This window comes from Diachasmimorpha longicaudata, chromosome 6 (assembly GCF_034640455.1).
Source record: "Diachasmimorpha longicaudata isolate KC_UGA_2023 chromosome 6, iyDiaLong2, whole genome shotgun sequence".
NCBI lineage: Eukaryota > Metazoa > Arthropoda > Insecta > Hymenoptera > Braconidae > Diachasmimorpha > Diachasmimorpha longicaudata.
Window position 1 is genome coordinate 9431874 of NC_087230.1, and position 24930 is coordinate 9456803.

The following is a 24930-nucleotide window of genomic DNA, read 5'->3' on the forward strand; positions in this document are numbered from 1 at the left end:
CTGACATCATCTCTGGACAACAGCTTTGAGCCAAAATAACAACTAACATCTGAATAAAATAAATATGTACACAATTACCGAGGAGCCAATTTCTGTTATTATTTGCACATCAGCCCAAGTCGAATATCTAATTGCAGTAACGACCGAGTTGCGCGCCATCTGGCCACCCTCTCCCCCCCCCCTCTCTTCATGAATACAATTTCCAAAACTCTGCAGTTCTCCGCCCACTGATTAAAGCAAAAGAGGAGCCAGAAATCCGTAGGGCCAGAAGAGACGAAATCTGTGAGGTACACAATCGCTCTCGTAGCTCCTAAACCGTACCCAATTATAAACACTGGTGGCTTCTCCATCCCCAAATGTTAACTAAACACTAAATACTAACGATACACATCCCCAGTATTCCAAGGTTTCCGTTACCCGGTATTGCAATATGTGAAACCTCATTCCCAAACTACCGCTTTAAACCCCTCAGTTACGGTTCATTCAACACATAGTCTCTGCGCCTCACTCGAAATGTTGCGATTTGTAGCGGTAACGCAACCATTGTAACCTTGTTTTCCTCATTACCGAGGCATGAAAATTAATGCTGGGTAAATAATCTGAAACGTGTATTTGAGGGCTATCAATTTCAATGAAAATATTTTGCTGGATCCTGCGATGAAAATTACTGGTACGTTTTTATCGGACAATTCGACAACAGATAAAGGGTTTTGATGATCATATTGAGGTACCTCCCTTTGAAATAAGTGAGTAAATATTCTCAACAAGACAGTATTTGTCAAACGAGAAAAATTGAATGTTTATGCGTAAAGAATGTACGAAGATGTTTAGAAAAAAATTACCATGCGATCTGGTAAAATGGATTTTCGCTGAAAATTTTCTTCCATCGATAATCAATGCAATCAATATACCCTCGAGTATTCATATCAGTTGGGTTGAAATGATGAGATTGTAAAAATCTTAATGTTTCTGATTGTTACTTCTGTTTACCCCTTTCCAAAGCAAATACTGTAGCATAGGGCATTGAATTGCAGGATTCCGTGTTTATTGCATTTAATGGATGGCATTGGCTCTACGCATGCAACCCAGCTATACAATCTGGCCGAGGGGGGGGTGGACTATGGGTGGTGTATACCTTGAGCAAAACGGTATACAATCTAGTATAATGTGTGGGTTACATGTGGAGAGGAGGCAGAAATGGTGGATAAGTAAATTCACGGTTGTTCATGCTTGGGTATGAGGAGCATAACTGCGGTGGGAAACACACACACGGGACAAGCTCAAGCACCCTCTTACGGCTTTTGTGGGTCGCAGAACTGCCGCACCCACCTATTTCGTGTGTTAAATCTGAGGGGAAGTGGTGAAAAAGTGTTTCCACTCGCGAATAATATAAACAAACTGGGTTTTATCAATTTTTTTCAGCTGTCATTATACCTAATTACATTACATAATTTTATGGGCTAATTTATGAACGAAGTCTAATTATTACCAATCGACACACACACGGAGAAAAATTTGTGGTAATAAATATCACGAAACTCAACACTGATTTTTGAATCTAGAATAATCGAGTGTCACCCAAAATAAATAAACAAAAGCTAAATAAAAATCAAAACTCCCATTAAAGTCTCTATGAAAATTAATAAAACACGTCCTATCTTGTTTCTTTATCCCCCCACATCTCATTGAGGCGCACAAAGAAGGGGTTGCACCTACCGAAATGTTTTCCTCATTCAAAAAACGAAAACAAAAAACAAATGACGATTGACGAAACAGTCGCAGGAAGTAGGATTTTTTTAAAAAGAGAGAGCTATCAATTTTAATCGCACTTCCTGCTCCAGTCGAATGCACCCCTTCGAAAGTGATGGTATGGGGTGGGAGAGGGCCGCAGAACGAATTTCACAAGTTTGCCCGGTACAGTCTACCCCCACTCGTAACTCCAGCGTTTTAATGAGACTCTTTTCTACTCGTCTCGGGCTAAATGCTGTTGCCAAACCTCGTTTCGGCGATACGGATCAGCGTGTCGGGTCCTCCACCCCTTTTTTTTTTTTCCATCACATCACCACTGCCAACTCTCTGTATGCCCACCACCATTCCCCGTCTCATCCTGTATATTCGCTCCTCAATACATAGCACAAGCGGACTTGTCTCGGTACTTCGTGGCAAGTTCCGGTTTCCAAGTTTCTGGGCAAGTTTTGGGGTAAATTCAGGATCGAAGAATGGAGAATAGGGTGAGATTGAGCAACAGCAGAAGGGAAAATGATAAACGGACGTTTATTTTCGGACAAAGCATTTATAAATTCGAACCAATAAATTCATATTAATATTCCATACATTAGCCTGAATTTGTGGCAATTAACGTTGTTGATGGGTGAGTTAACGAGGGGTTACCCAATTGACAACCCGTTTATTTTTGGGGTTACATTGTTCATATTATAAATAGGACCATGTGATGTCAGGCGTAAATCGAGACTGGGTCAATCCTGCGACCCATTACACAATGAATTGTTGTACATTGATGGATTATACTCGTGGATACGATGTGTCTTAGGTATTCTTAAACGAGTTTATGTATTATTCTGACGTACAACCGGCTGGCACAATAATGATACTTTTTTTAGTACTGACATATTGTACCAGTTTATCGAATTATCCGATATTACTTGAACCTCTGGGGTTATTTAAAATTAACAGATTGAAAAAAAAAACATTTGAAGAAATATTGTCTTCCAAAAAATGTTTTTAGTCACTAAAATGATCTTAAAAATAATCTCTCAAGGGCCTACACGAGAAAAGTGTCCTAAGCGGTTCTCTGAAGTACTCTTGACAGCATAAAAAGAATCATAAACTTCACTGAGGGGTCAGTTACATAAATTTCGAATTAATTATCAAAATTTTTGTTACTCCCTTAATTGGTTAATCACGAAATTATCGGCGCCATAAACTTTTGAACTGTATGAAACTCAAAGCAATACAAGTAACATTACCAGTAAACCTACCCCCTCCCTTCTCCCCCAATGCCCACCCCTGATCCTCTCCACACCCTTAATTCCGCCGGCGTCACAATGAAAAGGGTTTGGTCCACAGGGGACGTACTCTTAATTGCAAATTGGTGAAATAATTGAAACAACTCTCGTAAAAATAGTTGAAAAGTCGTAATTCGGTCGTAAAAGTTGCGACCGCAACGCTCGACCATTATACTTTAACCGTGGACTGTAGATGAGGAAAGAGAGATGGCTTGAAAGACTGGTTAGAAGGAGACGAAGGGATGAGAGAGACAGAATCGAGCGTGAGGCTTGGAAATTTCTGAAGGTATGAGGTAAGGGCGGTGATCTCCTTCGCGGATAAGTCTTATACCCTGGTGAAATTGTACGGGAAAATGGTGGATAAATGCTGAAGAGAGGGATGGAGGGATGCAGACGATAAAGCTTAGGTACAACCCCCCATTTCACCTCTCACTACGATCTACATTCACCTCACAAGCTGAAAGGGCTGCAGACACCTTTGGATTCGATGATGATAATGTGAAAAAAAAATTAGTTCATTCGAATAGAAAATTTATTATAATTTTAACTGTAAAAAATCAAATGAAAGATGAACAATCGAGTGAATATTATATTCAACAAGCATCGTGTACACCCATATATTTATAATTCCTATAACTCCCGGGGGAAGGGGGAGGAAAGGGGGAGAGGGGTTTCCCGTCTTTATCTTTAATCTGCAAACTCTGAAGCACGAACAAGTCCCTTCTCTTCTCCCCCACTGTCCCTCTTTCTCTCTTTTTAACCCCCTCTGGTAACGCACAAGCTCGCCTAACCGTGATTTTGCCGAGAAAATCTGAGAGCGAGATAATTACGGTCGAAAGCGCAGATATTATTTAACCAACATTTTGGTTGCTACCGACTGAAAGAGGCGAAAAGGAAGGATCCAGCTTGAGGTGAAGCTTTTGCGGTGCTTTTACCCACGTGAACGGCCCAATCAAATATAACTGCTCCGCGTGAGCAAGTTGGAAATTACGAAATATTCATTGAAGTTAAATAATGAAAAAAGAAAAAAAAAATAGAATCCCAACGATGAAAAAAAAAAAATTAAAATATCAGAGCAGAAAATACTGAGTACATTTTAGGGTGAGTAGATTTCCCGTAGCAAGTTTTAAAACTGCAATTCGCATTTAATAGCTGATAAACATCAGTGGAGGATGGCTTTTGTAACCCCTTCAGTTATTTCACCGTTGCCTATCCTCAGGCCTATTACACCCCAAGAATTTTCCTCCCTGGATCTTTCTTAATGAACCACCCCACGTTCTCAACTTCTCCTGATTTTTTTTTCATTCGTAAAATTGACAATACAAAATGGGAATTCAGAGATTAGTATTTGTTTGATTTGAAGGTTCAATGTATTCAACGAAACCGTTAAGTGAGATCAATATTTGATTGGAGATAAGATACTAGTTCTCAAAGTTATTACTTGGTATTGATTGCACAAGGGAATTCAGAGGTGATGTTGCGAAACTATGAGAAATATTTGACAAGTGACGCACACGTCAATCATTACCCAAATATTTAAAATATTGTTCAACCATTTCAAATATTAATAATTATTACTGGACTTCATACTTATTAATTCCTAATGGTAATTTGTCGAGGATCTTTCCCGAGTGGAGACAGGACTCGGGACAAAAAAATTTCAAACCGACTTTATAAGTACAATTTTTTCGTCTTAGTTATTTAAAATACAACAAAATGCCCTCTGGGTAATTAAGTGTATCGATAGAGAGCTCATTCCGTGCCCTCACTTTCGCCCGCAAATTGGCAGCGCCCGAAGGGCAACCCACCACAACCATTCTTATACCACGAGCACCTTCTCCACTTATAAAAACGCAATTTCCTTGTAACAATATAGCATAATAAATGTCGAGGAGAGGGACTGAGTTGCTTCAAACCCGAGGTTTTCACTGAATCCAGCAGCCACCCCCTCTCACCACCACCCTTTCCGCTGTTAGAACAACCATCCAAGCACCACCGATTCGCCATTACAGTTTGTAATGTACTTAGGCAACTTCTGTTTATACACCAACTTTTACTCAAAACCACCCATACTTTCATCCCCGCGGCACTTTCACCCCGATATCATTTTTAATGTTGGAAAATTATCTTTAACCTCATACCCCACCAACATTTTACGTCAACCCCCTGTTAAGAGTGAAAGGGCTGATAACCCCTTTCACCCTTGCGTTATTTTATTGGATACAAGAGAATTATTATAAATTTATGAATATCTTCCCTCTCATCTACAAAATTTTTTTGAAACAAAAAGTGATTATGCCAATCAAACACTTGGAAAAATTTTCATTAAATGTGAAATCAATTTCTGTTGAACATCAGCAATCAATTTCACGTACATCCAATCTATAATCCGAAAAGAGTAAAAAATTCAATTGAACTTTCCATTCAATATTTATTTATCACGAATTTATCACAGTGAAAAGAATCTCCAAAGTTTCACATAAGACCATCTGAGGCACCTGGGATTCATTGAAAAGTCAAAAGACAAACTTTAACTGCCGTAAACAGGACGAGTTGAGCCATTTGTCGAGGTTTCTTCTCAAAGTTACTTCTCCCCCACCCCTATTCGTAACTTTCGAGGGAACGAGGTGGACGAAAAATACAAGTAAAGCGTTAAAGAGAGGAAAAACACGGGTATCAACAGCAGGATGTTTAAAAAAAATGTCACACCCTCCGGGGCTGAGAATGGAAAGGGGTAAAAGGACTGTGCGATAACGACCCTATACGTATTATGGGGTTCTGTGTGAGAGGAGCGATGATTGCAACTGCAACTTGATACCAACGAGAATAGGTACCACGGAAAATGGAGAAAACAGCTTGTCATGTTTAATCGTTTACCCTCAATGTGACACATCTGGATATTTTTTATTGTGTTAAAACAACTTTGATGGTGTTCCAACGTGAAAACATTATTTTTACAATGATAATATACTGAATAAATTGCATGCCTTTGTGTTTTCCATAAAACCAGGTGTAATTAATAACGTATTTCACGTCGGAAAATTCAGGAGTTGGCGAAAAAAAAATCATGGGCAGTGTCAACATTCAGTAGTAAAATCAATGAAAAATCTGCCACTTTAATCATTCGCTATTCGATAAATATAAAAATTACCAACAAAATAAAATACAATCCCCCCTGTCCCTCGACCACCAGAATAATTATAAAAATCCTATGTCCAATCGCCGATTAATATTTTTAATATAATCCCCCTCCGTCAGTCGATAAACCCACCCTGAAAAACCGAAGGGAAGAATTTGGCAGACGGAGTTTACGTAATCTGGCTGATGGTTTAGGTACGTCTAGAGCTAACGGAGGAAAATTGCACCAGCCACTCAGCTGTTAGTCCGCTCAACTGTAGTAAACAAACGAAACGCCACTATAACATCCATTCTCCATCTACCACTTGCTACCACTACCCTCCACCCACCCCCCCCCCCCCAGGCGTCGCCAATCCACCTTTTTTAGGTAGAATGGGCATCTCTGATTGCTAATGAATCCTAACGCTATTATGTATGCAACAACGAAAATAAAAAACTTAGGTTTGGGAAAATGTGGGAAAAGCCCCTGACCCCCGGGGATTCTGACAATTCTGACCATTGGATGTTGGTGTAGGAATGGTGGGGGTCATGTTACCCACTTCCCGAAAGCCCTTCGTTCTGTCTCGTCACAATGATGAGACAGACGCGCCCCACTGCACCGAGAGTTCATGTGCGTGTGGGACATGCTTCCAGGGACAAAGAGTTGTGCAAACACTGAGTTTACTCCACATGGAGATAGAGGTGAGGGGGGTGAGGGGGTGAATGACACTATTGCACAAGCCTGTATACAGAACGTCTGGGGCAAGTTACCCCAATGGGGCACTTCGTTAGTGAGGTCCTTTTTGCTTGCTTGTTACCTTGCCAGATACTTCGATTAAAACACTAGGGTTTTTTGTTGTTCTGACTTCCGAATGAAAGTTCTCAAAAAATTTCTGTCTTGATTTTTCCAGCAAAAAAAAAAAACAGTAATTGGAAAAAAAAAATTTCTTGTATTGAATATTCTTATTCTTATGTGAGCAATAATTTTTGTTTTAGCTACTGAATTTATTGAACTTGCTCTTCAATTGGCCGAAACAGAAAAAGAGAAATGAATGATGATATTGTTTGATTGTCAATAAAAATTGCGCCAGTCTGATGTGGAAATGAAATTTACTGTGGCGAAAAAAATTGAGTTATCTCGGTTTAGCAGTTCCCAACTGGATTGATTCCGGATTGTATACCTTCGAAGGACTTTTTACGTTCTATTTTTTTTTTACGAAAAAAAATCTCTTATTGATACACCGAAATGTTTTAAAAATGAAGTGTTACTTTTTTGTGCTGAAATGTTTGAACTTGTTTTTTATGGGTGAAGGAGACTGTTTGGAGTTTTTTTGCTGCTATTTGGCCGGGTGTGGGGTATCTATGCGGGTCTCGGTACGGGCCGGAATTGCGCCGAAGGGCTCCAACTGCAGATGGCGCAGTGAGAGCCCAAGGGAGTGCATAATATTTGTTTGATAATCGATAGGATCACGTCATCGCGTGTTCACCACGATTCTGCTATCCATACATCGAATGTATATTCAAGAATGGCCGATATCGGTCAGTGGCTTCCCCAAATAATCCAAATTCCCCTGATTCCAAGGGTAGACAGATTTTCCGTCCAAATATTTTCGGTTAAAAACAATTATGAATGAATTTTGAATGTTGAATGCGATAATTTTTCTTGACATTTTGAAGGAAAATGTAGAAATTCTAAAAAAATTTCAACTACATAACTTCCATTTGGAAGCAACGAAAAATGTTTTAAACAAGAGAGAAAAAACCTCTTGGACCCGCATTGAGATGCGCTTCATTTATCCAAGTTCAGTGTCCGTCCCACATCCGGGGTTGATTTTTTTTCCCTCCTCATTCCCCGCCTCGATCCCTCACCAGACCCTTCCGACATGTCCTGCATTGCCTCATCATTCGACCGAAGAACAAGGGGGATTCGTTACAAAGTAGACAAAAGGTCATTTTTCTCCCCCGACAACTCGCCAACTATACATCGCAGCAAAAGACCCTTTATGCACATAATTAGCACGACGTAAATGATTTGATTAATCATAAAATTGAAATCCGTCCAATAATCCCCCACCAGATCAAACTGGAATTCAATAGCGCTGTAATATTGCTCAAAGACACCGAGAAATGTAAAAAATTTCGTTGAAATTAATCAGAACATGAAAATGACATTTGACGAAGGGTGGTGAGTGAATGAAAGGGTGGGGGCCTGAAAGTGTCCGCCTCTAAATAACGAACAGTGAATATACTCGTCACACAGGTATCGAAAATCAAAGGTATTCCATGGCTGCCAACAGTGAAATTTTAAATGTAAAATATTTAACAATTTAATGAGCACTGGGCTTTGTGACTGAATTATCAAAATGTCTGCTACTTATTGATTCGTTGCAATTTTCAATGTGGTATAAACGAGTTTCGATTGATTATTTAAACGATGTTAATTTGATTAATGCCATTGACACGACAAATACCTGAGATTTTTCAGATTAAATGACAATTGTAACTTCATGCACCGACTGTGAATCCAGAGATTTTATTTGGTTTGAAAAATATTTCCATAAAATGGGTGCAATCCCGTCATTCATTTTTTCACTGACAAACTCAATCAACAAACCAAAAAATATTAATCAGATGTACATCACAACCCATCAAGGATCAAACAATGCATCCCGCCAATGACAAACAAATATTTTCCTCCCCCAATCCATCGTTTACCGAAAAAATAATCCCCCGGCGATTCACTACTCATAAAGAACATCCAAACTTACATGTGACAAATTCACCACATTTTCTTTCTCCACCAGTTGTCTCTCCAACCACCTTTTCCACATCCCACCTCTTCCTTGTGACACCGTTGGTCGCCCGAGGGGCCCCAACGCCGGCTATTATTATTTTCATTCCTTTCCATTCGCTCGTAACCACCAGACGTATCTGTCCCCCCCCCCCCTCGTCAGTTCGTCCCCGCAGCCTAAACCTCTTTTCGGATATTTTTACAAACCACCCCTCCCACCACCCCACCAACCAAATGTACAGAGAGCCTCGCCATACCTCTTTTTGAGTCAGCGTACGAGTCCCTCTTAGTTTGTACACGACACGTGGGCTAACACCCACCGACATCCGGCACTCCTTTGTCTTTCAACGATGAAAAGTAACGTTCAAAAAAATTGAAAGAAATAACAAAAAGAATGGAGAAACGCATTGAAAAAGAAGACGAAAGCAGTTGAAAAAAAAATGATTTAAAAAAAAAAAAGATGCGACAGATTTGATTATTTCCTGCGGCACGGAATATCGCACTCGCGACACAGGGAAAGAGGAAATACCGGAGGGGTGTATGTGAAAAGTATATCCAAGCGTTGCCGAAAGTCGGAGACGAAAAAGACGATGAGGGGTTGAAAATTGAGAGGCACCGTATAACAATCCCATAGGCGCATCAGGAGTGAATACATCGGATGGCATTCGTAGACGTTGCCCAAATAATGCTATCAATATTAGAGAGAAAGGAGAAGAGTCGAGCTTTCTGGTGATAATAGAAATCGATTTGTCAGAATGGGGATTTTACGTTTCGACGCGTGGCTTCTTTGTGAGAAGGGGGGGTAGGTGGGCAACGGGTAACAGATAGCGTCCAAGTGGAAACGGAAGCCGATTTTCGCGAATAAGCCCTTGGGTTTGATAGGAATCTTGTAAAATGGCCTTCGTGAAGACAAATATTATGGGGATCAGTTGGACACTGTTGCGATTTATTTTCGGGGATTTGAGGTGACAGCAGATGAGAATTGTATATGGTGTGGAGGTCGACAAGTTCATGGAGTTCGGTACAGTCAAAATTTTGGTCTTCAATTTGTAAGGCCATTAATGGAATTTTTCAATTTTTCTAATGTACACAGAGATAAATTGCATGCAAAAATTTAATACTATTGAGGTAAAATTTGTCCCGATTTCTGGAAAATTTTCAGTGGAATTTTTTCGTTGGTCACAACTCTGTGCCTCTGTCACAAAAATTTTTCATAGACATTTCTCTCTGTGTACTGGCTATTTCCATCATCAATCGAGTAAATCCAATTGTGAAATATTTGATTGGCAAGTCAAACCGGCCGAAACCCGAATGTAATCATGAAAATTTCATTAGAATAATCCCCTCGACCCAGTCAAACACAACAAATGTTTTTCCATCTCTTTATATCTCCGCGAAAAGACGTTTTTGCGGGGGTAAACAGGCGCATCACCGGATATAATTTTCTGTAACAACAATGGATGTCGGACAAAAGGGAAACCCAGGGGTCTACCGGACAATGCGAAAAAGCGGCCCATAAATTGATTTGCTAAAGCGTTCCTGAGTACAAAAAAAAAAATGAAAAAATTCTCTCTGCCGACCTCGGCAGAGAGTGGCCCGGGGGCTTTTGTGCTTATGTGCAAAAATTACGTCTAGTCGCCGAGAAGGTGATTATATTTATGTCACATAATTACACCACAAGCCCAGAGAATACAAAACCCTCGCTGTGTTGTAAGAGCATCGAACTAAGTGGAGCAAAAAAAAAAAATGATGGAAAAAAAATTTTGCAATGAGAAAAAGTTTTCGGCCGTGGTCAAAACCTTTTTTTACACCAAACAGTGAAAAAAAAAATTCTCCTTTCTCTGCGGGGGTAACAACAGAAAGGGCTGATGTATGTATAGGCGCCTGGCCGGCTCTCTACTCTTTCGCAACCCCAGGGGTTGCAGAATCCACGGGCCACTGAGGGTGAGGGCTAATGAATAGAAATAATTTCTCGCAAAATTGTGCTTTTCGGTAGTTTTCAATTAACCAACCTAGCGCCTGGCTTTGTGAATGGGGCTTTAAGTTTTTATATCTGCACCACGTTCTATGGATTGCAATTATAATTCCACTGGCTAGTTGAAATGTTATAGGATTGAGAGGTGGAAAAAAGGAGAGGGAAGAGACTGCTGATGCAGGAGTATAGATTTCCGATGAGGGCTTGAATTTTGTGAATTTTCAATTAAGAAACTACATCGAATCAGCAGAACTATTTACAAGTGCAGACCCTGTCTGAAAACTGCCTCAAAATATTCTTATACCAAGAGATATTATTAATAATACTGCCAGGGTAAATCATTAAAAAATGCAGAAATTGAAGGGCCTCACTTTCACCCTTCCCCCACTCCCAATAAATTCACACCTACTTGTTTTCCCATTTCACCCCCAATGGATTCCTTCAACGGGTTATGAAATATAACAGCAAAAAAGAATGAAACCAGCGTATAAAAATGAAACGAAAAAACCTAACAATTAACATGATACGGTTAATAACGGTGGCAATATCACGTGCGTTCATCCGGAATCGTGCCCTCCTCCGGGTACACCCTGTGGTTTGTATGTAGGGGTAGATTGCGATGGAGGAAATAGAGAGTGGCCAATAGTTTCGTGGCAGTGTGAGAACCGCGTGTGCTCATCTACCCTCTCTCTTCCACCTCTTTTCATATTCCCAGTGCCTCACCCCTTCAACATCCCCCCAACCACCCTGTAACTCCGAATAATATCGTGGTAATACCAGGCGTTCGGCTGGTCTGGAAACTAGTTTATAGCCAATTGTTATTAAGGCCGGTGTACTAAGTCTTTGGGTGAACCCCAAACCATCCGACATTTAAATGAAAGTCAAGGGGAAAACAAAATAAAAATGTTACCACTGGTGTATTGGTGAGAATGGGAAAGATTAAATCGAGGGAAAAACATTGCTCCACGCATCCTCCTACTCTTTATTCGCATTTCTCGCTTTCCAGGTTTTTTTTTTAACTTCGCCAACAGTTGTTTTCTACCGTTTTCCGCTTGGTTACAATTTCAGTAACATTTTAATTAGCAGAATACTAATGTCAACGTTGTGAATGTCCTCGGTACCACAAACTGCGAGTAGCCAGGGAGTCTAATGAGGTTTTGAGGAATAAAACGAGTGGTGCATTTATTTTGAGGTAATTTCTACAGCTCATTATGGAGAGTGGATTTTATGGGGATTTGGGGGAATTTAGTGGAGCTGTTTGAAGGAATTTTTTTGTCATAATTTTAGAGGTGATTAACTGTAGGGAATTTTTTGGTTGATGTATTGGAACAGGAATGATTGTACGATGAGAAATTGTCTATTAAAATTCCAAAATGAAGATTGCACGTAATTAGAATATCTTGGTATTGGAGAAATTCAATGATGTGGATCTTACTGAGATAAAATTTCTAAAGATATCATGAAATATTTCACGTTTAAACCCAGAACGAAGTTGCCAATTCCTCACGTAGTTCACGACTTTTGTCAGACTTGGAATAAATTTTCGTCATATACAAGTTAAATTCAATTGGGTATTCTATATGGATATGACTTAGAAATCAACAATCCGAAAATCCCAAAAGTTTTCCCGAAATTTCCCTCGAATCCACTCATAACATAACAGAATAAGACAGAACATCTCAACTACCCGAATAGGATACGTTCCTTCTCGAGAGCAATGCAGAACGTTCTCCCGACGACTCATACAACCGAAATATCCGTCGCGACGTAACGATATCCCTCACCGAAGGATACGAACTTTGGCTTTATGAGGAGTAGAATAAAGTGATGGCAGAGAAATCGGTGGGGACGGAAAGCGCGAATTTGTATATGAAGGGGGTTATGGTATGCATTGATTTTTGAGTTCTTGGCGATGGGCGGATGGGTAAAGTGCTTTGAACTCACGTCAATGAGCCATGTTGGCGTCTCTCAGCGGCCGAAGAACAATGCACCACTGACCTGCAACAGATGAACGCATTTCACAGGAAGGAAATCAATCTCTGAATTCAAATAAATTCACTAAGTCTTTCCATTTCTATTTTTTGTCCTTCTGAAAATTGCGACAATCGACACTGAGAAAAAAGCTCAATAAAAATTACCGAAAAATGTTGATAGTTCTGGAGAGCTCAGAGAGAAATTACCAAAGGTAACTAAACACTATAATAAGAAAATGAAAAATTTTCAAGGTCTCAAATACGTAATGAACGAAGTTATTTTCAACTGAGAAGGACAAATTTGTCTCGTAATGTACTTCTAGATATTCAGAAATTCTATCCCAGAATATCGCATCATGTTGCAATAGGGGGAAGGCTATATAAACTCCCGTCCTTAGTGATAATTACAACCAATAATCCATGGACGAACGGCGGTAATCCGTCCATTCATCCACAGGACTAGAATCAACGTAAGTGATAAGAGATACTAAATGAACATTCTCGACAAAAAAAGGATTCCTCACTCATTTGGAATAGTATTTCTTTAATCCTCATCATTATAATTTATAAATCATAATTTATTCTGCTTTTATCAGAAGAAATTTCTCGATAAGGAAACCTCAATCCAAAAAATCAGACGAACCTCCTGAAAAAAATGTAAGTAATATTCCCCAGATTGAATTCTCTCCTTCCCCCCCTCCCGAAGATGAATAAATCCGTTAATTAACGAAACTCCAGAAGTACCGCGAATGAGGGTGAGTCCTCGGAATAAAGGCAGGAGAATAACGACAACTACGTAACGAAAACGAAACCGAACAGTAATACGTCGAGAACGGAAACGCTCATGCTGTGGAACAACGTCGCGCACTGCCGCGTATAATATACGTGTATAAAGGGTCGGTGTCTGGCCAGACGGGCAGAAATGAAGCAGCAAGGGTTTTGTTTGTCCGGCTGTCCACCCCTTTCCTTCCCCCATACCAATGTGCCACCCCTACACCCCCTCACCCCTGGCTCACTCTCCTCTTTTCGAGTGGCCAGTGTATAAACCTCCATTTCCTCTCTTTCTCTCTCATAACACTCTCATCCCTTTCCATTTGCCTATCACTTGTTCTCTCACTTTCTCTCTCCATTCCTCGCTCTTTTTCCTCCTTCGTCCAACTACCCTCGCACGTAACAATGCACGCGTGTATACAATGTTTGCCCACATCCTCGCATATATCTTCACCAAGCTCTATTATTGATTACTTCGAGCGAATTTCGTACTAGTCAGCAAAAATTCTTGCACGATGTGAAATTTTTGATAAAATGTAAATAACGATAACATTACGTCTAATTCTATCACAAACTAATTCTGCGACTTGAAACTAGTTTACCAGTTGTTGAACATTAGGTGGTTTCTCATAAGAGGGGTTAAAGAGCCTTTACCCACGAGGATAGACTGCGGATAGTAATTGTATACGTAGAAGGAGAATGGCAAGGTAAACAAAACTATGTAAGATTGCCCCATTAATATACATATCTCTTGGTTCAGTTGGGAGAAGGCAAGACTACCCCTACACTGGCCCCTTCCACTCTTCAAGTGGGTAAAGCAAGTGTGCCTGTTACTTGCCTCAAACCTCCCCCACTTCCATCTCTTCTTAGCCACTCGGGGTTGAGAGTAGTGTGGGTAGTCTTGGCCTCAGACTTTAGGCTCGGTTCAACAGAGAGCAAGGAGGGTACACAATGGATATTGAAGCTATAATTTACGGCTGATTGTTACCGGCGCAATCTATGGATTCCTTACGCCACCGCACACAAACCGAACCTCACAAACCCCACCATCTCAACTACAATTTTCAATTTTTATCGAGTTTACGGGTATGTTGATGTGCAGAGAGGAATTCTTCGGGTTATAAAAATTAAATGTTATTTTCAGATGAGTAATATTGTCCGGAGGAGAATAAATAATGTCTCACATGTCAAATTTTACTTGCCAGTATTAATTTTGACAATGATGGAAATGAATTACTCATACAAATATAATTCAACATAAATAAATTTCTATCAATGAGAAAAAAAAATATTAACTGGCCACACATATATCTTGCAAAACGTCAAATTAGATTTGAATCGTTGAATTCACTTGACTGTGTCCATGAATAATCGGGTGGTTTTCATATTAACCTGCGAGCGTTTGCTGACACGTGAGTCACGAGCATGCGGCTTATAAATTAATTAGAAGGGTTAAATTGGTGAGACAAGTGAGGCAAGACTGTACGGATAACAGCAGTAGTGTTTGGGAAGGGGGTAGGGGCTTTTTGAAGGTACCATGATAAGTTCGGTGTACCCTCTCTGGTACACCAGAAGGTATGGAATATATCGGAAGAGGAGAGAGGAAACTTGGTAAGAGAATGGGGTAGTAGTAGAGACGTCGATGTTTGACCCGCCTTACAAGGGAAACCCCCGAAAGATCCCAATCGTGAGACAAACCGGGTCCTGCAGGTCCGCCTGCCACTTAAACCGTAGGATGATAACGTATTAATCCAGCCGCACGACATGAATTTCAACCTATGGAAAGCCAAAGGGGGAGGGTGGTACGGGAATAAATTCTTCAATGTCCGGATATTTAATGGAATCATACTAACAACAATAATGCGGATGACGAAGTTGAGGAAGATTTTCATTTGAAAGTGCAAAAATTCATTCCAAGATATATTGCTATTGAACAAGATCAATTGTGGAATGTTTTCACGTTGACTGGTATGAAAAAGTCAATTGAAATTGCATCGACCCTCGAACGTTGAAAAAAACTGAATAACATAAATATGTGCTCATTGCCCAACGTTTGATAATAATTCCAATTTCGACCGTTAAATTTCTCCATAAAGTCGTCCTTGATGAGCGCATAGATAAAATGTACGAAGTCTCGACATTTCAATAATCAATATCCACTAAACAAATGTGAAACACAAAGAGATACAATAACGTGGAAATGGATAAATATAACTCAATTAATCCGGTATGTAATAAAAACCAACCAGTACCTCAACTTTTCCTCCCCCTCCCCTAAAAATTTGGCTCATCGGCTTCCAACTTCAACCATAATAATTAATTACTCATCAATACCGAAATATTCGAAATTTATGTTGGAAAATAAGAGGAATACATTTCATGCCATGGTGGTGAACGGACAGATATCGATGCCACGATGAGGTTATGAACAAACTGATGGATGACAGAAGCTTCCCCGACTAGCCCAAGAAGTGGACTTTAACAAATGGTCATCGGTGGTTTTGGTCTTGAAGACGTCACCTACTTAGAATGCGACAGGAGGATCTATACTCCTCATTTCTCATCTGTGAGTGTTGGTGGCTTTTCCGTATTGAGGGTGAGCAAACAATGGCACAAGAAGTGTCATCCACAAGTTTTGTTCCCCAGAACCACCAGAAAACAACTACATCAATGTCAACTGATCACGTTCAATGAACTCAACATTGTCCACCCAAAACAGGTGACAAGATCTAATGTATTTTGATACGAATAATTTGTCGTCTTCATTAATTCCAAACATATCTTCAAATAGACATCACATATTTGGTTCATACCCGTACATTTATACATTCCAATGACTACATCTGCATGAATAGCTACATTCAGAATTCACATAGCTTCTAGTCAATTTTCATTCATCTTGACAGCACTTTCCTAAAACCAACAATAGTCGAAAAAGCCCTCCCAGCGAGTGAGCAGTTGACCTATTACCTCTTAATTGTTAAATTGTAATTCGATAAAGATTATGAACCGCAATGTGTCGCCTAAAAGTGCCTCGATCAACAAATGAACATGATCAAAGCATGATTACCTCTCACACTTGGACAATAATAATGTTTTCAGAATTATTCAAGTGAGAAGAGCATTAAAAAATACGGTTTGAGTATGGAATGCACCTTTTGTTAGCCATAGGGAGAATGACTGAGACAGAGAAATCCCGAGATATCGTGATATCGGACTTTTATACCCCATTAGCCACGTAGCACGATTATTTGAAATCTCTGAAACGAGGGAACAATACTGACCACTCAACGTGCATATCCACCCGCCCTTATTCTCTTATTTCCCCAACAAAACCAAATCATATCATCCATATACTCTAGTACACAAAATACTTCTGGGCTTTGAGAGGTACAGTATTTCTGTTATTTTTTTTATTTATCCTCAACACGGTAACAGTGAAATAAAGCAGATGGAGTGTGGGAGGAGGGGAAAAAGAAGTATTCTCTTCACGAGGGTGGATTACTCGAGCGAATTGAACTAACAAGGTCCCAGAGGGCAGTTTATACTTGATGTCACCGGTAAACCCCAAAGTGTCTGGAAAAGAGTGTATGATCGTTTGACGGCACTCTGGGATTTGACAATTATCTTGGTTATTATGTTTTCTTTTCTTTGGTGAGTAAAAAGTTTTCGAGCCATTGGAGGAACAAAAGAGAACTTTGGGAGGTGCACGAACAGTCGATTAAATTGTTCCACATTTTAGAAACCAACATTCAACAATCTGCGAAGGATACGACGATCCCAACCGATTGCTGGACCCTCGGTGTTAATTTTCTACCAAAAGTAACACTTCAAGTGGGATTCACAGGACACCAAGCAGTGACTTCAGGAATTACAGTAGCCAACAACTCAAAAGTATGAGCGACGATGCTACAGCTACGAAGACTGTCTGTCTGTTGGTTGGTAATGGGTTGAGATCACGCGATTCCCCTTTTCCCGAGGGCATCTAACTTTCGGTACCTCGAAAAGCTCCCAACTCCTATTCCCGTACTTCTCTCCTTGTCCCACCATACCGTATATGCCTCAGGGTGTTGCATCGTGACTTATCGGCCCTAATTATTCCCCGCCAGTAAGAAATAAACGGATGGCTCGAACGATCGGAAGTAGCTTCGCCCCTTCACAAATTTTCAACTTTTACAAAATCAATAACATACGAAATATCCGAGTTAAAATTGTCCACGAGATAATTACTCCCTTCATTACATAAATTTTTTCCATCCAATCAATAATTCACCATCATCAATACCCAACCCATGTATGATTTCGACTAAACAAAAACAAATGGCGTTATGTTTTTTCTAAGGGATGCCGTATAAATAAAGACGGCCAGTGAACTGAAGAGCTGGACGAACCCTCTCTCTAAACAAAACCCTGTTTTCCCCTCAGCAGTTCATGGGTGTGATAATTTTTCAATTTGACCTCATGCATTATTGTCCGAGTTTCTTGCAGCAACAGCCCTTTCGTGAGAGGAGTCTGAGTGGGCCAGTGCGGATCGCGGTGAACAACAATACACCCAACTGGCTGCAATTCAACCCCCACAGCGTTCACCCTCTTCAACTACCTCCCACTCTCATCCCTCATTCCTCCCTCCTTCTCCACTCATTCCGCTCTTCAACACATTGGCACTTGTACACTGATACACACGAGGATTGTGCCTGTATTCTAATGTATACAACCAACCTTGTGTGCCTCATGTTTTTTGCACAAGCCAGACGATACTCTTGGGCTTGTATACACATACTTCTAACAGTTGCCAACTGACTAAAGACATCGAACAATTTTTTTCCATCTTTCGCTTTTATTTTTTTCATCGTTTCAGAACGTAATCGCTAGTTACGACCTCTCTATATGTATATTATATCACTCATAATATTGTGCTAGGTAAGGTTGGACTGTCGGAGTCACTCGTGGGCGGAAAAAAAAGGGAGAAAAAAAAATCGAGAGTCGAGATTCCAAACAACCGGTCATTTATCGCTGATGGATAAACAACGTCGTTATTGTTAATCCAACGACGAGAGTTTTTTAGGTGATGTCTCGCGATGAATGAAGAGATACTGAAGTCAGAAAACAGATGAGACTGCGAAAATTTATGATAGTAAACAATAAAGTGTTAATGATTGATCATTCAGGAAGAATACGAGAAGAAGTGTCACGTGTTACGACCAGTCAACGTTTAAATTTAATTAGAATCTCACCATCTACGATATTCCAGCTAAAATGTTCACGAATAATACCAAAAAAATTACTATTCCCTGATATGTAAAATAAAAAAAAAAACATTCCTCCATCGACATTCAAAATTCCTCCTTAATTATCACTCAAAACTCTAGACAACCGTGACATGAGACGTGAGTCATCTCATTGTCAAAGCCTTACGTAACGTGTTATCACGATCCATCTAAACCAAACCATAAAACAATAAAATGTTTACTAGATACACTTCACGTTGAATTTACAGTGAGACGTCAATGATGTAGAAGCCGTCTTCCTCTCACTTTTCTTATTCATCGCCTACATTAGGCAGAACGTCATGGCCATGGAGGAGTGCGACGCCCGCATGTTTGTTTCCAGCAGTTTTATCGCCAGTGTAAGTACACAGTCAGGGATATGGGATGAAGGTGGGCAAAGAGAAACGAGCGTCTATACATATGTAGAATATACCTTTTTTTTCCTCCTATTGACATCTCATTCCTTTTAATCTCTTTCTCTCTCTCTCTCTCCCTCTCTCTGGTTCTGTTAGAAACGAAAATGCCAACTGCTTGAGGATCGTTGAAATGTAAAGAGTCGAGTGGAAATATGGAAAAGCCGAAGGACGTGATGGGCAGAGTGTCGAAAAAAATATAATATCTGAGGGCCTGGACAGGTAAGGTATTCGATGGGCGAGCCAGGGGGCGGGGGTGGGATAGTGTATAATTTCCCTTGAGGGAGATCGGCTCGGGTGATAGACCAGGGGAATGAGAACGGCTGGAGAAGATAGAGATAGAAATTTTACAGGGGTTACAGTGTGTTGTCCAGGTGAGAGAATAACTCGAATGGATGGAGAAAGTGTGTAGAGTTAGCTGGCTCATCCAGTGTAGCCCATCAACGCCACCCATTCTCGGACAATCGATTATTATCTTTCCAATTTGCATAGCAACTCGGTGATTCTCGGCTCAATCTTGTTCTATTTATTTTATGGAAAATTTATTTGTTTAGGAGTGAAGACTATTCTAAGTTCTATTGAATTATGAACTAAGAAAAAATTTATGATTCTTGAAGAGAGAGCATTTCGTCAAAATTCAACGGATCATACAAATGTCGTTTCCCATTTTTTTTCTACTATAGCATAAATATTTATAGAGTAGTTGTTGAGTAAAATAAAAATAAAATATCTTCATAAATACATTGCCATTGACAACTAATCAATACCAAAATTCATTACCACAACTTTTTGAATTTCCACCTCACTCAATCTCCAATATCCCCAGCACTCCGAATCCCATGGGATCTGAACCCCATCCCCTTTCTTTATAAAATCTTTGACGCCATCGACCAGTACCAAGCAGTCATTAATAACTTTTAGGTGGCAGATTTCCCGCGTATTAATCCACCATATTATACTGTGGCCCGCATACTCCTTACTCCTGCCGCGACACTTCTTGCGTTCTTATTTTCTTTCGCTTCCCTAACATTCCCCTTTACTACCCCCACCCCGGAAAAAAAAGACAAGAGGGAAAAAAAAAAATTCCACCGAGCGGGAGACCGTGACTTGGATAGCTGAGTCGACGGCTCTTTAATGAAAAATCTGAATCTCGCCTTCTCTTCTCTTCACACTCCCTTACTCTCCCTGTTCCCTCCCAAGATTCACCTCATTCTTCATAACCATCATTGCTGGATCATTAAACATTTGCTAGCGAATTTATCACCTGTCTCTGAATTTTTAATCCCACGTTTGGGGGAAGTGGAAATAAAATAAATATTACTTCACTGAAAAGCCATAACATGAAATTAATTCAAAGATACTTGGATCATTATTCACTGTAGATTATTTATATTAAACTTTGTATATATCAAATACATGGAAATAAATGTCCAGTTAAGATTACAAAACACCCTGACAAAATTTGGTGAAGTTATTCTTGAATTTTCGAGAAATTACGAAAAAAACGAAAATAATTATTCCCACAAATATCACGAGTGCCTGTCTCCAGCATCTAAAAAACATCTACTAGAATACGAGAGGATAAAAAAAGTAAAAACTCGAAGTGATCATCCCCGAAATATTTTGAGAGCCCTCGAGGCTCACCAAAAATGTCACTCCTCATTCTCCCTTTTTCCGTTGGCATCGAAGTACCAGAAAATCTCTTCCGCCCCTCGAAAATCGCGACACCAAGCCCGAATAAGGGAAAACAGTGAGAGAAAACGAGGAGCGAAGTGTGTGTCGAGATAGACAAGAGGGAGGTGGGTGGTTTTGGTGGAAGGGAAGAGATGTAACAGAGAGTAGAGTCAGGATAGTGTCGTACCTCCTCAGTTTTCTCATTTCTGTTTGCCCGAGCGTCTAAACGGGCGTAATGTGCTCGCGTGGCAAATTAACAAACGCCCGAGGAATGAGAGCTGCCACCCCTCTTCTCTCCATCGTTCCGAAAACGACAGCAACCCTTTCCCTCACTCACAATGTTCTATATATTCAACTTGCTATGGAATGAGGAGGCGCAAATATCCCGTAAGCCAGAGTCGAGTACGACAGTGTATATTATATTGTCAAGCGATAGCAATAACGCCACCATAATTTCATGTGCAATTAGAGGAAAATGTGACTGTTGAGGTAGCAATTGTACATTCTGGATAGTTGATTTGATAATTTAATTAGGTGGAGATTAACTTTAAAAAAATATTCACTTGAAAACGGACAAAGGAAATTTAATAATAATTTTCAACTTTGGATTTTATTTTGAATGACTAGTGAACTTCTCATTGTCTATTTGATTATCCTCGATCTTCCTTTAGAAAGTTCACTCGATAATGCATTCGTAACGTGTTTAAGGATTGATTAAGTTTGATTAATTTATATATCACCATATTTGAAAATGTAGATCATCTTTTTTTACCGTGATTATCGGGTCATGTATTTTAATTAATTCAAATTCCTCAAACCATGTCTGGTAAATGTTAAATTTTCCCACCAAAATCTTTCGATTCAATGTGTCACAGGACAAAAAAAATTGTAAAATATCGGCCTCTTCGCCTATACAAGAACCAATCCATCAATCTACGATGCGTCAAAGTTCAAAAACCTCCACCCAATATCTATAACAATGAATAACCCACCTCCCATAATACAAGCTCGTAATATTCTCAATTATCGGTTCCTCCTTGATATCGGTAACCTCAGCAAAATGCCAAACCCCAACCCACCATGCAATACATATCTTCCAAGAGGCAGAGCATACATACTTGTACATATATATATATATTCTCTGTATAATGTAATTTTCACACACGTGTCGTCATGATTGTAGAAATAAGAAGGAGGAAGGTGAAGGAATAGGAGATAGAACGGGGGAATACATGTATCAGTACATGCAAAAGCTGAGGATAATGTAGAGTACACCGAATGTATAAACGCTAAGAATAGTCAATGTACAGACGGCGCAGATATAGCAACCGACTTTACGCCTATAACTGCAAGGCGGGTCATTGGCATTAGGGGTTGGTATATAGGGTTGCACGATATGTGTGCATTTGTAGCCCTCCTGTGCATCGTATCCCAATCGGAAATATATTCAATTCCTTTTACATAACAAAAGAATGAGAAAGATTTTATATTGAATGTGATTACACGAGTTCAAATGTTTATGCATCTGTTTCTCTAGGTGGAAAAAAAATTTTTCGGTAAAAATTAGACCTCCAGACAAATTTCGGTCTTATTCAATCGCTTTTCATTATATTTTTCTTGATTTGGAGGCGAAACGAATACGATACTTTGATACGATAAAAATTAACGTTTTAGGTCGTGGGCCAGTTATGACACTAAACTGAGGATCAAATGGCCAATTGAAATCTGGGGTGTAAATAATTTTTTTTAATCCTGCAATTGTGTATCAAATTTTGTACTGCATTTTAAACCAAAAAAATGTATGAAATAAGGGAGTTTAATGAATGATTTATGAGAAGTCAGTATTTGCAGATCCATCACTTTGTTGATGCATTAGTAATGATTTTGTAAATTGGGTGACGGTGGGCGGTCTATCTTTGATGATACCACCTGAGGTAAGTTTCAGGTGGTGATGTGCGAGAGGGGCGGATGAATAAATACACCATTGGAGTGACATGAAGAGCCGATGCGAGAGGTGTTGGGTGAAAATAGAAGGGTGGTATGTGAACGTGAAAATACCATATTATAATGTCATATTAAAGTTGTATGATACGCCACTCTAGGAGTTGAGTATGTACGAAAGGAACATCGATATTCTCGGGGAAAAAATACTATTTATATGCGGGTATTTTTTAGTCAGTGTTCACCAATCGAATATTCTACACTCGAATTCAATACAGAGAGCGAAAAAATTCTCTTTAAAAAAAACCAATACAATGTTTATCGTCAAAATCATTTCGATCCTACACTCCCATATTCTCTGATTGCCTCCAATACAACTGAGAGAAATAATCCACGAAATTTCAATTGTTTTTCAATAAAGTATTTCACAAACTTCACTTCCAACTCAGTAAATCTTTTCCCAGATCCCACCCAGAACCTAGACCCCTTGAAAAAAAAAAAATCCACATAAACCTCAATGTGGTGCAACTCCGTGCCACTCAGTTTACATGAGTGTATTTTCGTTAGAACGATTAACGAAGGTGGTAGAGTAGGCAGTTTGCACGTATTCCCGAGTAATAACAAAGAAACACAAATTCGATCCATTTTAGCAACGACGTAGAGGCCGCACCAGCACCCTAAATCAACCACCAACCAAAAGATAAAGTGAGAGAAACGATGGAAAATGAATCCCGAAACACCCGCCACTATCCGCGGAATATAATCACCTTCCACCCCCAATTTCTAAGCCAGTTTGTATTTCACCGCCATTCATAAAGCGCATGCGAATAATAATCGAAGGTCTAACGGTTGTACACAGATGGGGATGGGGGGGAGGGAGAGAGAGAGAAAATGGGAAGTTTGCTGCCACGCAAATTCAACGTGTGGTGGCGAATTAAAGCGGAAAGATATCGCTGTGCCACACGAGAAATCTGCAGACGAGGTGCGAGGAACAGGCGCGTAAAATACTGTCGAGTTGGTGAACACAAGAGGGGAAAAGGGAATGGAGAATTGGGAGGGTGGGAGGGGGAGGTATGGGTGGAGAAAGGTGGAACGTTATCGAGGCACGCGATGCAACGTAAAATAGACGCGCTTTGCACGCGCCAGTGACCATATCACCATCCATCTGTGCGTATATAGGGTACCGTTGTCTTCCTAATCTAAACACCCGGAGGATTTTAAACATAAAGTACGATTGATTTAGTTGGGATGTTAATTCATTGATAGGTGGGCATGGTTTTACATTCACCAGAATAAGAGGGGAATCAAGAGTTGTAATCAAACCTGTGAGCAGTTACTGCCTAATTTTCCTCTAACGACAAGAATTACCAAACTTTTCGTGGAATGATAATGAAGAATGGCTGTCCATATTACCCCAACATTCCTTAATTAATGATGAGCTTTACCATTCGTCGAATCAAATGGAAAAAATTGTTAAGATAAAACTGCAATGTAAATGAGATAAAGTGAGAAGGAATTGCTGAATTTATTTGGAAATATTCTGAGTTGAGTAATTTAAATTGGAGTTTTTCTTGGGAGGAGGGGGGGGGGGCTAGGAGGAAAAGACACAGGATGTAATGTAGAATGTCAGATGATTGAAGGAACGAGGAAAGGGCTGAGAAGATGCTGGAGGAGATGAAGCAGTAAGTACCTAAGAAAGTTATTTCCTCACCGGACACAGCTTCAACCCTTCCACCGGAGGCTCATTCCCGCCTTTTCCAGCTTCTTAGACGAACTATTCAGTCAACGCATTTTGTACTTGTCCAATCCAAAATTCTCACATCCAACCAAAGTCATTCTCTCCCTTCGAAAATTCGTATGTACATCCCCAGAAGTGATTTTTTTTTATCCCGAGAGGAAAAAATCCACGAAAAATATCCCCAAACGGTAATAATCCCCAGAGGGCCCCCAAAAAACCATCCAACATCAAATAATTTCATCTT

At 39.9% G+C, this 24930-nt stretch overlaps 1 protein-coding gene across 6 annotated transcripts in view; it reads right to left on the minus strand.

Moving 5' to 3' along the window:
- Foxp (Forkhead box P) overlaps positions 1 to 24930 on the minus strand; it is a 138264-nt gene that overhangs the window by 88954 nt on the left and 24380 nt on the right. For 2 of the 6 annotated variants that reach the window (XM_064123325.1, XM_064123323.1), the window contains exon 2: positions 12854 to 12907. The exons of the other annotated variants lie outside the window; for them this stretch is intronic. The gene's annotated coding sequence lies outside the window, so the exon portion shown is untranslated. The remainder of the gene's footprint in view (positions 1 to 12853; positions 12908 to 24930) is intronic. 6 annotated transcript variants of the gene reach the window in all.